The sequence below is a fragment of the Cadophora gregata genome, assembly GCF_030347475.1.
Source record: "Cadophora gregata isolate MNR1 chromosome Unknown scaffold_33, whole genome shotgun sequence".
In the NCBI taxonomy this organism is placed as follows: Eukaryota; Fungi; Ascomycota; class Leotiomycetes; order Helotiales; family Ploettnerulaceae; genus Cadophora; species Cadophora gregata.
Window position 1 is genome coordinate 1 of NW_026695956.1, and position 17,237 is coordinate 17,237.

Sequence of the window (17,237 nt, forward strand, 5' to 3'; positions counted from 1 at the left end):
TCCTAGCAATTGTTCCTTCAAAGAAGGTTAATGATTATCTCAAATCTCTTACAAGGCGAAGCATGCAAAAAAGTTTGAGACTTTCACGTAGAAAATCTACCAATATGATAAACTAAATAAAGGTGTTTCAATTGTGTTAACACTACCTTATAACTAAAAATCGCAATATCATATTCAATAACTAGCAACAGTAAAGCTGCATAGGGTCTTCTCGTCTAACTAGAGGTAAACTGTATCTGCACAGCTATTCCAATTTCACTGAGCCAATCATTGAGACAGCTGTTGTATCGTTAAATCATTCATGCAAGACCGCATTTAACGGCCAGGGTATTCCGCTACCTTAGGACCCTTATAGGTAAGGCCGCCATTGATCGGGGTTTCCTTCGAAGCCAAGCTTATATTAGTCGACTTAGCAAATCCGTTAACCAGCCGACATCGGGCAGAAATCACACTCAATACTTTGATTTGTTATCTTACTGCAGAGTGCTTTGTTTTAATTAAACAGTCGTACAACACTATTCCATGCTTCCTATTCTTAACCTAATATTAATTAGGAGGAATGGCTCTCCTTATCCCGAAGTTACGGTAGTTAGTTTGCCGAGTTCCTTAATGATTGTTCACTCAAACGCCTTCGTATTCTCTACTAGCTTACTGGGGGTAGTCTTTAGGTACGGTTTAGATTATCTTACTATAAAAATATTGCTCATCTGTTTTAGTTTATTGCAAATATATAGTTACTGTTTTTCCAGAACCTTCTTCACTTTATTTTTCTACCTTTTGTAATTACTTACGTTAGATTATTAAAAAGAAGGTTGTTACTTTGTGACAAAGATTTACTCATCGTTTAATCCCTTTGGATTGGTAAACTTAGAGGCCGTTACTTTATTAAAACCATAAGCTTTAGGCGAGGGTATTACCCTTTTTCGTTACTCATGTCAGCATTCTCACTTGGGTTATCTTATATTTATTCTTAAAAAGAATAAGTCCTTGATTTACCCAACGTTCTGCTACCCCATTAAATATAATAATAAATTATTAATAAATATGGACAAGGTGTCGGTATATTGTTTAGATCCGTTAAATTTTCGGTGCAACTATCAGTATAAATTAAACGCAAGCGTTTATTTATTAAACCAGTGCTCTGTTACGAGATCTTCAAAAAATGGACCGCTTCTAAGCCTATTTCCTAGTCGTATTAGATAGAAACTTCCTTAATTTCACTTAACAATAATTTTGGAACCTTAACTCTTGTTCTGGGCTGTTTCCCTTTAGACATACAACCTTATCGTACTATGTCCGATTATTCAATATTCATCATTGCCCTTCCGAGTGCGAATACTCACCGATAAAATCTTCACGATTGCCCGATATATGCAAAATTACCCCCCCTTATTCTATAACCTGGCCGAAAAAGCCAATAGAATAATAAGATAGAAGTTGCCTGAGATCACAGTTCTGTACCTGCTATGATGTGCCTTGAATTACCTACTTATATAGGTTTCGCAGAAACAGATCTACCTCTTTAGTCTTGATTTTATTAAGACAAAGCTGAGGTCCTTCTCCCTAAATAGTTAAAAACTATCCATTTAACGGATAGTAATGTATTTTTTTTTTTTTATTTTTTGTGTCCAGCTGTACAATAATATATTTTCTTTACAGGTCTTCCAGTTTTAAGTGCTTTATTTACAGCAGTTCTACTTACACCTATAGCTGCAGCTGCTTCAGTTATGTTTGTATATTCTTTTACCTCTAGTGTAGTAAGATTTTTAACTGTAACAGGTACACCAACAAGCAATATTCTAGCCGCCTTCATGTTAGCACGTGTTTCATCCGAAAGTTTTATACCTTTACGTGAGTCAGATATTTTTATTTTCTCTTTATCAGTTAAGATTCTACCTGTTGCGGCTAATGATAAGTTATTTCTTGCTTCTTCACTTAATTTTCGATCCTTTTTAAAGAACTCTAAAGTTTCATCGCTATGTTTAAAACCTAACGAAGAACCTGCTTGTTGTAATATATTATACTCAGGTTTTAATAAATCTAAATAAAACTGCTCTCTTAATATAAGATCTACATCCTCACAGTACTCAAGAATATCTAAAGTAAAATTTGAATATCCATATTTCAAAAGAGCATTATGTATAGCTGTTTTATGTTCACTTAAATGTTTAAGACTATAATATTTATATAATCTCACAGAAAAATTAACTGAACTACCTATGTAGCTTTTTTTATTTACATTGTTAGTTCAACGATATACAACTGCTTTATTTTTGTTTTCTTTTAATATACGATCTTTTTCAAGATCACAATTAATATAAGTTATTATAGGCTTTACTTCAGAAGAGTTATTACCTAATACAGATGAAAAAAGGCAACATTGTTGCCCTATAAATTTTTGTATAAAGTTTATTTGAGTAGCTTTATTTTAATTATTTAAATATTAATGTCTTTACATTCAAAACTTTAGAGGTTACACTTTCGATTCTATCAATGATTTAGGGTGCTAGCCTTCCAATGGCCCGAGTACCTTTCTACTTGTACCTCGCTTGTAGCTGCTACGGGTATCTAATCATGATAACTTGTCGACTATACTCTTAACCAAATATAGTGAACTTATTAGGATCACTAATTCTAATTGAAAAGAATAAAGTATGAACATAAACCATTAAGGCTCTTATGGGACGAATAGAAATAAAAAAAAAAAATACTATACTATCCTGCATCCTTTAGGATGAGGCTTGACTATATCTTAAGCTTGCGCTAACCAACATCTAGTCGATGAACTGCACACCATTACTTTTAAATAATGGTGCTTGGCTGCGGATTACCCATTCACTTACGTGTATCAATTTCGATTTTACCATACCACGAGTCATTACCTGTGCCACAAACTGTGTTACCACGTCTGCTTGGTTGAAATTGCTTTAGGGCTTTCCCGCAATTTGATGGTTTGAGCAGAAGGTTCACTTCTACCTACTGGCCTAAATAATTGCTTATTCTATCTTCTACCAGCTATCCTAGTCAGTGTTGTCTTTCACTAACTTACCACAGTTCTTCGGATATCTTTACAACGATAACCCGTTCGGGCTTTTATAACCCTGACTGTAGTAAGATCACCAGGCTTCGGGTCTAATTTTAGATACTAATTCATTATTTCATAATTGGTTTATCTGGGCATTATTGCTCGCATCTAATATTAACTCGCTGACCCATTATGCAAAAGGTACGCTCTTACTTTTTATTTAAACTTTACTCGAGCTGCTTATAAGACTACTATTTCAAACCGTTCCTTCATAGTACTTTTACGCTATCGCTTATATATTATATTTAGCCTTAGAGGAAGGTTCCCCTTTACATTCAAACAGGTTTTGCCCATTTTACTTATTATATATCTACCATATCTTCGAATTATTCTTCTAGTCTATGACCTATATTTGAAGGCTCTTCTACTTTCATTCACACTAATTATAGAATCTCGTTTGATTTCTTTTCCTGAAGTTACTAAGATATTTCAATTCACTTCGTTTATTATTGAATTTCTCTAAGAGTTCATGTGTATTTTACTACCAGATATTTCACCGGATTAAAGAACAACTAATATTACAATTTCTTCACGCAATACACATTTTAAATTTCTTTACTCTCTTTAATATATAGCTAGGTATCCCTAATAGTCTCTTTATATACTTTCCTATGCATAAATGCATAGAAATTACTTATAGATATCTTACACATTACTAATACAACCTTATTAACCTACATTCATTAAGATATTGTATTCGGATTATTATGATTCGAACATAACAGATCCTCAACCCAAATGAGGCGCCTAACCAACCTGGCTCTAATCCGTTTTATTTATCTTTAAAAGAAGAATTCCAGAGAATATCCGATTTGAACGGATGTGATCTATTAAATCAAATAAGTTTCAAGCTTATCACTTTAAACCACTCAGTCAATTCTCTTTTATTGCCTATTATCTAATATTATTAAATAATATTAAGTAATATTCATGATTCCTCAGAGACTTGAACTCTAAACACATCCTTATCAAGAATACGCTTTACCAATTAAGCTAAGGAACCTTGATTTAATATATGAATGTAATTTGTAAATATATTGTTAAAATACGCAAAATGGATAATATAAATAAAATTTATATATCACTAAGCAAGAGCACTCAGATTTGAACTGAGAAAGTGAAGTTTGAAGCTTCAAATTTTACCATTAAACTATGCTCTTATAATTAGTAGAGATGTTATTGTTACATATTAATAACATCTTAATAAAAATACCGGAAAAGAGATGATTCGAACATCCAGGTGCATAACACAATATTTAGCAAATATCTCGCTTTACCCATAGCAACTTTTCCTATTTTTATTTTTAATTAACCCATCAAATCAGGAAAAAAAATATAAAAACTATTAGAACTTTCATATACAGCATAATATTAATATGCTGAATTATAATTATAGTATACGGCCAGCCGAATTCGAATCGACACAAATCGTTTGGAAGACGAAAGGTCTACCATTAACCTATGGCCGTTTATTTTTTTTTGTATATTTATTGTTACCAGTTTTGTCAAAACAATAATCATATTTTTTATCTGTAAACATATAAGACCTATGGGATTCGAACCCATATAACGAAGATTAAAAGACTAGTGTTTTACCGTTAAACTAAGATCTCTTTAGATTTTTAAATCTAAATTTAGGGTATTTTAAGCCTTAAGGCTTAAAATAAGATACCGTAGGTACAAAATCTAGTACAATATACACTATAATATAGCTTAGACATATAAAGAAAATAATTTATATTATTTATCTATAAATCTAATATAACATAAGCTTCTAATAAACATATAATAAAAACATTATCTTTATTACTTAGAAGAACTAGATGGAACAAAGAGGCTAATTAATACAGAATAGGTAAGATAATATATCTACGAACCCCAGTAGTAAATTGAAATAAAAAGGAATAGCCATACCACATCCACAAAATGTCAATATAAAATACTAGACTCAAGACCTAAATGATGATTTTCTGTTGAGTGGTATGCTAAAACACGTCACAAACCGACAGCAATAAAAGCTGTACCTATCATAACATGAAGCCCATGAAAACCAGTACCAAAATAAAAACATGACCCAAAAGCACCATCACTTATAGTGAAAGAAGAAACAGTATACTCTACACCTTGGAAACCTGTGAATATAACTGCTAATATAACAGTAGCAACTAAACCATATAAAGCTCCACTTCTATTACCTTGTATCAAAGAATGATGAGCATATGTCACTGTAACACCAGAAGATAATAATATAACAGTGTTAAGTAAAGGTAATTCAAATGGATTAATTGCTTCTATACCCATAGGAGGTCATTGAGCTCCTAATTCTACAGTAGGTGATAAGGCACTATGAAAAAAGGCTCAAAAAATAGCTAAGAAAAATAATGCTTCTGAAACTATAAATAAAGCCACACCCATGTTTAACCCTCTTTGTACAGCTAATGTATGGTTACCTAAATATGTACCTTCACTTATAACGTCTCTTCATCATAATGACATAGATGAAATAAGTGTTACAAAAGCTAAAGATAAAAATGTTTCTGCATTATTAAAACCGTGCATTGTTAATACACCACTAGTTGTTAATGTTAATAATGCAATACAAGTATATAAAGGTCAAGGTGACGGTGATACTAAATGAAAAGGATGAGCTTGGAAATTACTTCTTGTCAAATTAGTCATTTACATTTATTATTATAAATAATTATGTGTTTTAATATATATAAAACTTTTTTTGATTAAAAAAGAGAGATATATTAATATATGCATACCAGAGGTATATAATTTTGGCGTAATATATATTACTATATATTAAGGATTAAGGAATAGGTGACTTGAACACCTAGCCTACCGTGTGTAAAACGGTTGCTCTACCATTAAGCTAATCCCTTTATAGTTTATATTATCTTTACGGGCTAGGTCGGGTTCGAACCGACATTTGCTTTCTTGACAAAAAAGTTTCTTACCAATTAGAAGACTAACCCTTATTATACTTTAAATTATACTAATAGTATATATTAAATATAATAAAAATATTTAGGTAAGAATAAAACTAACAATTTAGTTAGTTATTAAATCCTTAAATGATTTATGATTAATTTTTTTGTTTTATTGTAATAACAATAGCACCAACCATTGCTAACAATAGTATAATAGAAGTTAATATTAATCATATACTATAACTAGTGTACATAATATTTCCTATACTAGAGATATGGCTAGTTTCGGCTAAATTACCATCTCATATTTTACTAGTAACAAATGAAATTTCACCGTTGTCTAATTCAGTACCATTTAATTTAAAGAATTTATTTAAACTATCACTATAATTATGAGATCAAATATCATTTATAGTATTGTTTAAATAAACAGTATAACTATTAAAAGTAGCAACACTATAAGGCAATATTTGATATAAAAGATAGTTGAAAACTATAGTAATAAAAATAGCTAAAGGTATGCTATTACTAGTATTACTTAATAGTTCACTTATTCTAACATTAATTAACATTAAAATAAATAAAAATAAAATTGACACTGCTCCGACGTATACTAATAAGTAAGAAAGACCAATAAAATTTAAACCTAATACCATTAGGTAACTAGCTATACTTAAAAATAAACCTATTAAAAATAATACAGAAACAATAGGATTTTTACTAATAATAACTAATATTCCACATAATATAGCTGCTATAGATATAATATCTAATATTTCTGATCTATAACCATTAGTGAAAGTTTCATTTAAAATATATAGACTATTCATGAATAAAAAAAGGAATAAAAAAACCTCTATATTTAATTAAAGTTTAATTAAAGTAATTTAACTACCATTATTAAAAATATTTTTAACGAAAGAGGAAAGAGTAGTTAAATAAGAATATAGACGTGTATAAGACTTGAACTTATATACTTGTGGCCGAAACACAAAACTTTACCATTAAGTCAACACGCCATACGTATTCTTAGTGCCTAGCCCCTAAGATGAATTGAACATCTATCGGAATATTAACAGTATTCCGCTCTACCATTGAGCTATAAAGGCCTAAGATAATTAGGAAGAAAAGGACTCGAACCTTCGACAGCTTATTGCTATTGAGTTTACAGCTCAACCCGTCATACCAACAAACGGAACCTTCCTTAGTATAATATAAGTACTTATAACCCAAAGGAGCTGGTTTATAAGTATATATTATACAGTATATATAAAATATATGCATTGTTAACATTAATCAATCCCGTGCAATTTCCACTACACGAACCGTATTTCGACTTAACACCAATCAAAGTCACGCATACGAAAATCTCCCATAAAAATAACTAGAACTAATTTACTAGAGTAAAAATAAATGGAAGACCAAACTTATTGCACACACTTCTTTCGGCGCCTGACGAGTAGTTAGTACCTATCTGAGAAAAAATTCACCGTGACGTGGTGATTCACGATTACTAGTAATTCCTTATTCATGCAGTCGAATTTCAGACTACAATCCTTGTTATATCCTACTTTATTAGATTAGCTCCAATTCACATTATCGCATCATTTTGTATAGGAATATGTGGCACGTCTATCGCCCACAACATTAAGGCCATGATGACTTGTCTTGGTCCCTGTTATCATATCCGATATGATGGTGAACTGCTTTATTTAGATTAAATCGCAAATAAAGCAAGGGTTTCCGTTAATTTAATGGAATTAACCAATATCTCACGACATTAACTGAAGACAGCCGTGCAACGCTTGTAATATATTCTATATTTCTTATTATAATATAAGACTTCCTTAATATAATATTCAAGTTGTGGTAAGGTTTTTCGCGTAACTACGAATTAAATAACATACTTCACTACTGGTTTCAGAAACGGTCTAATGATTTCAGTTCCTGCGTTGCCACATTACTCTTGAGGTGAAATGCTTACACTTTCATTTATAGACTAAATAATTTTATCTAACCTATGGCATTCATCATTATCTGCTTGGACTACTAGGGTATCTAATCCTGTTCGCGACCCAAGCCTTCGTCCCTCAACGTCAGTTATTAGATAAAAGGTTGCTTTCGCCTTTACCAGTCCTCATGGTATTAAAAAATTTCAACTCTACTCCACAAATACTCACCTTCTCATATATAACTCTAGTATAACCGTTTCCTATTAAAGACTAATTATACCGTCTAGGTACCCTTTAAACCTACTAAAGATGAATAACACTAGTCTTCTACGTATTACCGCGACTGCTGGCACGTAATTTGGTCAAGACATATAGACAGGAAATTGTCATAATCAGTATCCTATCTAGAACTTTATTCGATAAAATCGATATTACTTTGTCCACTGAAGTATTACTTCCTCGCGCCTTGCGGTGAGTGGTAAATTAATTGATCCCACAACGGCAGCAAAAAAAGATCAAAATGAATAATCTTTTATATACAAAATCAGAAGTTTTGTATATAATTAATTAAACAGCCAAAATAACTAGCGGAAGCTATTCATTCCCCCAAGTTGCTGGTTCAGCCGTTAGGCTATTGACCAAGATTCCCCACTGCTGTACTATACGTATTGGGGTTTTTTCAGACCCAATGTGATCGATCGACCTCTCAGCCTCGACTACGGAATTTTAAGCTAGTTAAACCATTACTTTAACTACTACCTATCCGAAACACTTATTGTCCTCTTAAAGCGGAAGTTTAGTTCCTTTCATTGCGATTATAAGGTATTTATAAACCTTACTTTAAGGCAGCCAAAATGTTATATACTCACCTGTACACCACTTCTAATGAAATAGATGATAAAAAATCATTAATTAGATTAGACGTTCGATTAGCATGTGTCAAGCACTTGGACAGCGTTCATTCAGAGCCATCATCAAACTCAATTTATAGGTATAGAAAATATAAACTTTTACTAATTTAAGAAGTACATTACTATACCATTACTAATACATCTTAACTTAATTAATAAAAAAAAATTTTTTTTTTATTAAGATATTTTTTTTGTTTTTGGATAATTTTAAGCCGGATCCTGTTATAGTTATTAGTCTATAATAAGGCCTAATGTCAAGCTTGCGTTCTCATTAATATTCTTTTACTGTATATATTTTTTTTTGATATGTTGATTTTTTTTTTATTGTTGTTATTTTATATCGTTGTTTTTTATTATTTGTTTTACATACATTTACCTATAGTTTTTTGAACTATAGAAAGATATTAAATATTTTCTATTTAACACTCAAGTTTTTACCCAACACTCATTTTTAGGTGTTGACATTCAATAAGCACCGGACTTTCCTATACTATACTAAATATAGCACTTGTACTATTAGTATCACAAAAACATACTTTATTATTTATACAGTTTAGCACAGTAAAAGGTATAAAAAAAATTTATATATTTACTATAGATTAATGTAAATCTAAAGCATCTTTAATATAACTACTAGTTAAAACTACAAATACTTGAGCTTGTATAAAGGCAATACCTAATTCTAAACCTGAAAAGGCTATTATAAATGCTAAAGGTATTAAACCTAAAAAGAAGAAAATAAATCCAGAAGTCATAATGTTATATGTAAATCCTGCTAAAATGTTTAATAACATATGACCACTTAATATGTTGGCACCCAATCTAAGACCTAAAGAAACATTTCTAGATAAGTATGATATAAACTCTATTAATACTAATAGAGGTAATAATGCTAAAGGACAACCTGCAGGCACTAATAAAGAAAAAAATTCTAAACCGTGTTTTTGGAAACCTAATATAGTTGCACCTAACACTACAGTAAAACTAAGAGCAAAAGTAAATATGAAATGACTTGTTGAGGCAAAACTGTAGGGTACCATACCAATTAAATTATTTACTAATATAAATATAAATAAAGTATAGATAAAAGGGAAATATATTTGTCCTTTAGTAGGGTTTATTTGGTTTGTTACTATACTATGTATAGTGGCATAAATGGTTTCTTGACTTATTGATCAACTATTACTTACAACTTTATTATAATTAGTAGCTAAAACATTCAATGTTAATACAAAGAAAGCACCTATTGTTAAATATAATCCTATATTAGTTAATGATATATGTAAATTACCGAATATAGGGGCATCTAAACTTAATAAGTTCCTAATTTCAAACTGATCTAAGGGACTTGTGATTGTTGTATAAGCTAAATTAGACATTTGCTAGTTTACTTTTTTATTTTTATTGATATATTCTAACTTAATCCTTTTTATAGACTAAAACTTTAATTGCGAATAACTTTAAACCTATATTATAACCTTTTTATATATGCTTAAATTTTTAATTACGAGGTACTTTGAATCTATATGTTAAACGTTATATTTGTTTATAAACCTATAAGGGTTAAATATGACGTTTAACATAACAGAAAAGAGAGAAATTATAATAAATATTATAATTTACTTATAAATATTCTAGTAATAAATAATCGTACAAATCTTGGTAATATAAATTTAGAAAATACGTATATCATAATTACAAGTAATATAAAAGCAAATGTTACCTGATTTATAAAATAGAATGGAACTAATTGTGGCATATTATATTTTTTATATTTTTCAATGTTATAGTTATCTATTTTTACATTATTATATAATTAAATATAAAGATTATTCTGACACATGTAAATTTTCCTTTACATATATTACTATATATAAAAGATTAAGGAATAGGTGACTTGAACACCTAGCCTACCGTGTGTAAAACGGTTGCTCTACCATTAAGCTAATCCCTTTATAGTTTATATTATTTTAATAGTAATAAATATCTATATTTGAAAAATATAAACCTAGCATATTATGTGGGTTTTTACAGCTACTTATAGTTTTTATTTAACATTAATGTTAAAGATTTTTTTATATAATCTTCAGATTTAACTATTGTATATTAAAGATGAAACGGAGTAATGTAAACCGTCTAAAATTGGAGCAGGATATACACCCAATACAACTGTAAATATCACTAATGTAAGTAATATAAAAAATTCACGTTTATTAACATCACTTATGTTAGCTTCGAAAAATTTACTGAAAGATCCTCCAAAAGCTATTCTGTTAAACATATATATAGTATATGCAGCAGAAAACACTATAGATGAACTAGCAAATACACCTAGTAAAGGTAATCTTTCAAATACACCATAAAGAGACATAAATTCACCTACAAAATTTAAAGTAAGAGGAACTCCACAATTACCTAAAGATAAAATGAAGAATAAGATAGAAAATAATGGCATTATCTGAGCAATACCTCTGTAGAAACTAATTAACCTAGTTCCAGATCTATCATATAATACACCTCCAGCACAAATAAATAAACCACTAGAAACAAAACCGTGTGCTAAACCTAAAGCTATACCACCTTCTATACCTTGTATAGTATTACTAAATACACCGATAAGGTAAACAGCTGCGTGTGATACAGAACTATAAGCTATAAGTTCTTTGATATCTATTGTTCTTAAAGTACTAAAACTAGCATATATAATAGTAATAACACCGATAAGATATATAATATATGTATAATCTAAAGAAGCTTTAGGTAATAAAGGTAATATTAATCTGAAAATACCATATAAACTTAGCTTAAGCACAATAGCAGCTAATATTATACTACCACTTAGGGGTGACTCTACATGAGCTTTTAATAATCAAGTATTTAAGAATATCGTAGGTGTTTTTACAGCGAATGCTATAAATATACCATAAAATAAAAATAATTGTGTTGAATAATTAAAATTAGTTTTGTATAAAGCATCAAAATCTGTTGTACCCATTATAGAAGACATAGCTAATATAGATAATAATAAGAATAATGAACCAAATAAAGTGTATAAAAATAGATAAAAACTAGCCCTTACTTTATTACTTGATCCAAATAAACCTATTAGTATAAATAACGGTGGTAATATACTTTCGAAAAAAATATAAAATAATAATATATCTAATACTAAAAATACAGCTAACAATAATGATTCTAACAATAAAATTATTATTACAAATGATCTCACATTTTCATTTATAGAATTCCAATTACTTAATAATGCAATTGGTGTGATAATAGTTGTCAACAGAACAAAATATATAGACAAACCATCTAAGCCTAAATAAAAATCAAAAGAACTAATTTCATGATATTCTTGTACAAACTGGAACTGGTTACTACTGAAGTCAAACAGTATAAATATAATTAATGATACTATAAGGTTTACGATAGAAGTACTTAAGGCTATTGTTTTAATACGATTAATGTTTAAAAAAGACAATTCGTAAGACATACCTGTGGATATAGTAAATACACCCAGTATAGGAATTAATAATAAAAGTGTAAGTAACATAATTTATAAAAAAAAAAAAACACAAATTTCCCTCAGGATTAAATATTAAATTTAATCTTTACTAATACCATATATAACTATAAGGTAAACCGCGCTAAAATAAAATTTTAAATATATTATACCTATTAAAAGTTTTTATTGATTTTATTAATTTAATTAAAACATAAAGTTAATGAAATTTTTTTACAATAAAGAAATATTACTGGGTATTATTTCAAAGCTATATAGTATACAGGGTACAAGTATAACAAAGGCAATAACAATAGGTAACAATATAGTTCAACAAAAAGACATTAATTGATCAAATCGTATTCTAGGAAATGAGGCTCTAGCTCATATGAAAATAAAAATCATAGTACATGATTTTACACCTAAAGTTAAACCATATAATAATCCTTCTATTAAAGGACCAGAGAATAAGCTTTCATTATGTAAATTATTTATATAATATTCAAAATTTATATATTGCATTAATGTAAACAAAGGTAAATAATCATAAAGATAACCACCTAAGAATAATATACTAGTTAATATACAAATTAAAACAATACTACCATATTCAGCTAAGAAAAAGAATACGAATACAACAGCAGCGTGTTCTGTCATAAATCCACTAACAAGTTCTGATTCTGCTTCGGCTAAATCAAAGGGTGCTCTGTTAGTTTCCGCTATAGATCCTATGAAGAATATTATAAAAACAGGAAATAGAGGTATTATAAATCATATAGCTCTTTGAGCTTCAATATTAACAGTAAGATTTAGACTACCTGTTAACATAACAACAAGTAATATAGCTGAACTTAATATTAATTCATAGCTAATTAATTGTGCGGTACTTCTAAGTGAACCTAAAAAAGCATACTTACTGTTAGCACTTCAACCTGCTAGTAATATACCATACGTCGATAGAGAAGAAACAGCTAACATATAAAGTATACCTAAATTGAAATCACTTAAGGATAAACCAGGCCCATAGGGTACAACTAAATAACCTAATAATGAAAATATTAAAGTTATAACAGGACCAAGAAAAAATAAACCTAAATTAGCTTGTGTAGGTGAAACATACTCTTTTAGTAGCAGTTTTAAGGCATCAGCAAATGCTTGTAATAAACCATAGTACCCTACTATATTAGGACCTAATCTTCTTTGCATACTAGCCATAGTTTTTCTTTCGGCTACGGTTACATAAGCTACAGTTAATAAGACAGGCACAGTTACTAGTAATACTTCTAGAACGGAAATTAAAGTTGGTATATATAACATTGATTAATCATTTTTTTTTCTTTTTTATATTTAATCTATATAAAATAATTAATAAATTATTTTATTAGATTAAACCATAAGGTTAAAAATAAATTTTTCACTAAGTATAAAGAATATTTATATTAATAAATATATTTATACTTTACTACAATTTATCTATTATTATTTAATATTTTATGTATAACTATTCTTATCTAAGACTTGAACTTAGATCAAGATATTAGAAGTATCCTGCTCTACCATTGAGCTAATAAGAGATAAAATAATTTATATATATAAATATAGTAAATAATCTAAGTAAATATTTTACGCATATGTAAGCTAAAACACATGTAAATGTAAAAATATGAATTTAAAGCAGGTTTAAATAAGTATTATAAGGGATATGGAGGAATCAAACCCCATATTTAAGATCTGCAATCAAAACGTAGAACCATCTACTGCATATCCCTGATGTATAAATTATATATAAGTTGCTATCCTTAACTATGTATATAAGATATACACCAACAAACCTAAATTTTTGTACAAACTAACCAAGATAAATATTTAAAGTTATTTATAAAACATCAAACTAATTATTATTATTATTATTATTCATTTGAGCTTCTAGAAATTGTATTCTAGAATTAAGCAGAGTAGCTTTGGCTTCTGACCTTACTTTATCTCTGTTGAAACGTTCTAGGTCACTCTCTATTTGATTCTTTAGATTAAATTCGTACTCCGTCGTAGGTATTGTAGGTATTTTTATATAAACACTTTGTGCGTAAGCCATTTTTCTGTCTAAAATTCGTATAAACTTTAAATATAAATTTTTATGTTCTACGGCTGTTTTTAGATCCATTCTCTTAAATTGGTTAAGTATATGTGAATTATAATCAATATGTTTACATATTTCATCCTGTATAGGTACTTCACCACCAGGAACGTTAAACCCAGGCGGAACAATAGTTTTATTAGGTGTGTATACAGAAATAGGAAATACCATAGATCCTATATCACTTCTAAAGATTCCAGAACTTCCACCCCTATTTCTATCGTAATTGGGATGTAATTCTCTATCTACACCTTTACCTTTATCAGGCTTTAGACCTGAACCCGAATCTGAGTCAACTTCCATAGCATTGTATAACTTAGGTTTAATAACTTCGACAGAAGATCTCTCACCTAAATCCATAGTATCCATGCCAAATAAAAACTGTTTTAAGTTGAAATTAATACCTTTTATACCTAAATATTCCGACAATAAACCTATTATACCTGTGTTAAAGGTTCAACCTAATAATCCTATAGCTATATTGTTGAAAAAATCACAATATTCTATATGAAAACTACCCGAAATTAAATATTTAATCGCCGCTATAAATGTAACAGTTAAAATAGCTCCACAAAATTTTGCTAATGTAAAAGTTGCCGTTGTATTTTGTACCATTAGATATAATTTTGTTTTCATCTTTTTTTAAGTGTAATGGTCTAATAATGTATTTTTTACTATTTTCGAAATTACATTACTCAACCATTACTAATACAACTTAATTTTACTATTTTCGAATGTACATTACTCGACCATTACTAATAAGGTTTCGTTTTGCTACCTCATAAAAATTGTAATAAGCAACTTTATAATAAAATTCTTATCTAAGACTTGAACTTAGATCAAGATATTAGGAATATCCTGCTTTACCATTAAGCTAATAAGAGTTTATGTTATATTTAATAACATGAATATAATATACGAATTCATATAAATTGTATAATATAATATTATTATGATTGCACTTAAGCAACATATAATAATAAAAAAGCCATCATTAAAGCGAATAAACCAGTGGCTTCTGCAAATGCAAAACCTAATATAGCGTAAGAAAACAATTGACCTCTTAAAGAAGGATTTCTAGCAACACCTAATATTAATGCACCGAAAACTACACCAATACCTACACCGGCACCTATAAGGCCTGTGGTTGCTAAACCTGTTCCAATAATTTTTGCTGCTTGTATCACCTTTTATGTTTTTTTTTTATAGAGAAAATATCTATAAGTTTAAGTTGCTTGTTAAAAATATAATATAAAATTTGAAGCATATATAGTTTCTATTATATCCATGTTAATAGAATTTAATTTAAATATCTTAAATAAAAATTTTTGTTATAATAGTTTTTTGTTTTGCTTCGTAAAAAGCAAACGATGCCCTAAAATATAGGAATACGAAGGGATCGAACCTCTGGTTTAAGATCTAAGATCAAAAGGTAAAACCATTTACCGCATATACCTATTGTATATATTATATAGACTAATACGGAATTAATCAACATAATATATACATCCAGAAACATTAGACTTTATAAGCTAATCTAAAAATAATAGCGAATAAAATTAAATAAAACAAACAATAAAATTTTGTATAGGTTAGATCTGGGTGGTTAAATAAAAGATGTCTTTATACGCACATGTTTAATAATTAAAAACTAGAATTATATCATTATTTATACTAAGATTTAAAATTATCCATGTAGTAATCACGCTAATAATATAACCAAAAAGACTCATTAAATTTCATCTTGTAAAAGCATAATACACCATAATCAAAGGGGTTCCCTCTAGCATTATTTAATTATTACTTTTATTAATAATCAAAGTATTTTGTTAAAATAAAAACTTTATAAACCTATACCACTATTTACTATCATTGTTAATTTGTTCGAAAACAATATTAACAACAGCTGAGATAACATTTACGATATGATCTACATCCTTTTTCCTTATTATATATGAAGGAGCAATAATAATATGGTCTCCACGTACACCATCGACAGTACCTGTACCAGGATAAACTGTCATGTTGAATTTGGATGATATTGCCAAATCTAATATTTTGTTCGCAATGTTAAATCTACGTTCGAAAGGCTCTTTGGTTTTTTTATCTTTAACAAATTCTAGACCCCAGAAAAGACCCCGACCCCTAATGTCTCCTACATTAGGATGGTCAGCCAGCGCAGCTTTTAATCGGCTTTCTAAATAAGCACCCTGTTTATTAATATTGTCCAGTAAATTTTTTTCCTTGATGATTCGTAAAACCTCAAGAGCAGCTGCAGCTTGTATAGGCATACCTTGGTATGTTTGTCCATGTATAAACTGTCCACTACCCTTAATTAGCACCTTGATAATTTTTTCATTTACCATTAAAGCAGCTATCGGTTGATACCCTGCACCAAGTCCTTTACCCATCGTTTGAATGTCAGGTACAATACCCTCTGCTTGCCATGCATGCAGAGTGCCAGTACGACCCATTCCACACATAACTTCATCAAGTATAAAAAGAGCCCCATGTTTATGACAAACTTCTCGCATTGCTTCAAGATAACCTGGAACATAGGGTACACACCCTAGAGCGGCACCCACTATTGGCTCGGCTATGAATCCGATGACAGTATGCGGACCTAACTCTATAAATTTTGCCTCTAGTTCCTCAGCTTTTCTCACTACGAAAGCTGCATCAGATTCACCTTTTAACCGCTGTCTATAAGGATT

At 29.3% G+C, this 17,237-nt stretch overlaps 10 non-coding genes across 10 annotated transcripts; all 10 read right to left on the bottom strand.

Moving 5' to 3' along the window:
- Positions 1-4,016: 4,016 nt before the first annotated feature.
- ONS95_009658 lies at positions 4,017-4,088 on the bottom strand. The gene has a single exon. It is a non-coding gene; the product is annotated as a tRNA-Ile (tRNA).
- Positions 4,089-4,483: 395 nt separating this feature from the next.
- ONS95_009659 lies at positions 4,484-4,554 on the bottom strand. Its single transcript has one exon. It is a non-coding gene; the product is annotated as a tRNA-Gly (tRNA).
- Positions 4,555-4,626: 72 nt separating this feature from the next.
- ONS95_009660 lies at positions 4,627-4,698 on the bottom strand. Its single transcript has one exon. It is a non-coding gene; the product is annotated as a tRNA-Lys (tRNA).
- A 1,203-nt stretch (positions 4,699-5,901) lies between these two features.
- Positions 5,902-5,973, bottom strand: ONS95_009661. Its single transcript has one exon. It is a non-coding gene; the product is annotated as a tRNA-Val (tRNA).
- Positions 5,974-5,993: 20 nt separating this feature from the next.
- ONS95_009662 lies at positions 5,994-6,066 on the bottom strand. Its single transcript has one exon. It is a non-coding gene; the product is annotated as a tRNA-Asp (tRNA).
- A 903-nt stretch (positions 6,067-6,969) lies between these two features.
- ONS95_009663 lies at positions 6,970-7,040 on the bottom strand. The gene has a single exon. It is a non-coding gene; the product is annotated as a tRNA-Arg (tRNA).
- Positions 7,041-7,059: 19 nt separating this feature from the next.
- On the bottom strand, positions 7,060-7,130 carry ONS95_009664. Its single transcript has one exon. It is a non-coding gene; the product is annotated as a tRNA-Asn (tRNA).
- A 3,636-nt stretch (positions 7,131-10,766) lies between these two features.
- ONS95_009665 lies at positions 10,767-10,838 on the bottom strand. Its single transcript has one exon. It is a non-coding gene; the product is annotated as a tRNA-Val (tRNA).
- Positions 10,839-13,892: 3,054 nt separating this feature from the next.
- ONS95_009666 lies at positions 13,893-13,963 on the bottom strand. The gene has a single exon. It is a non-coding gene; the product is annotated as a tRNA-Arg (tRNA).
- Positions 13,964-15,336: 1,373 nt separating this feature from the next.
- On the bottom strand, positions 15,337-15,407 carry ONS95_009667. The gene has a single exon. It is a non-coding gene; the product is annotated as a tRNA-Arg (tRNA).
- Between the last annotated feature and the right edge of the window lie 1,830 nt (positions 15,408-17,237).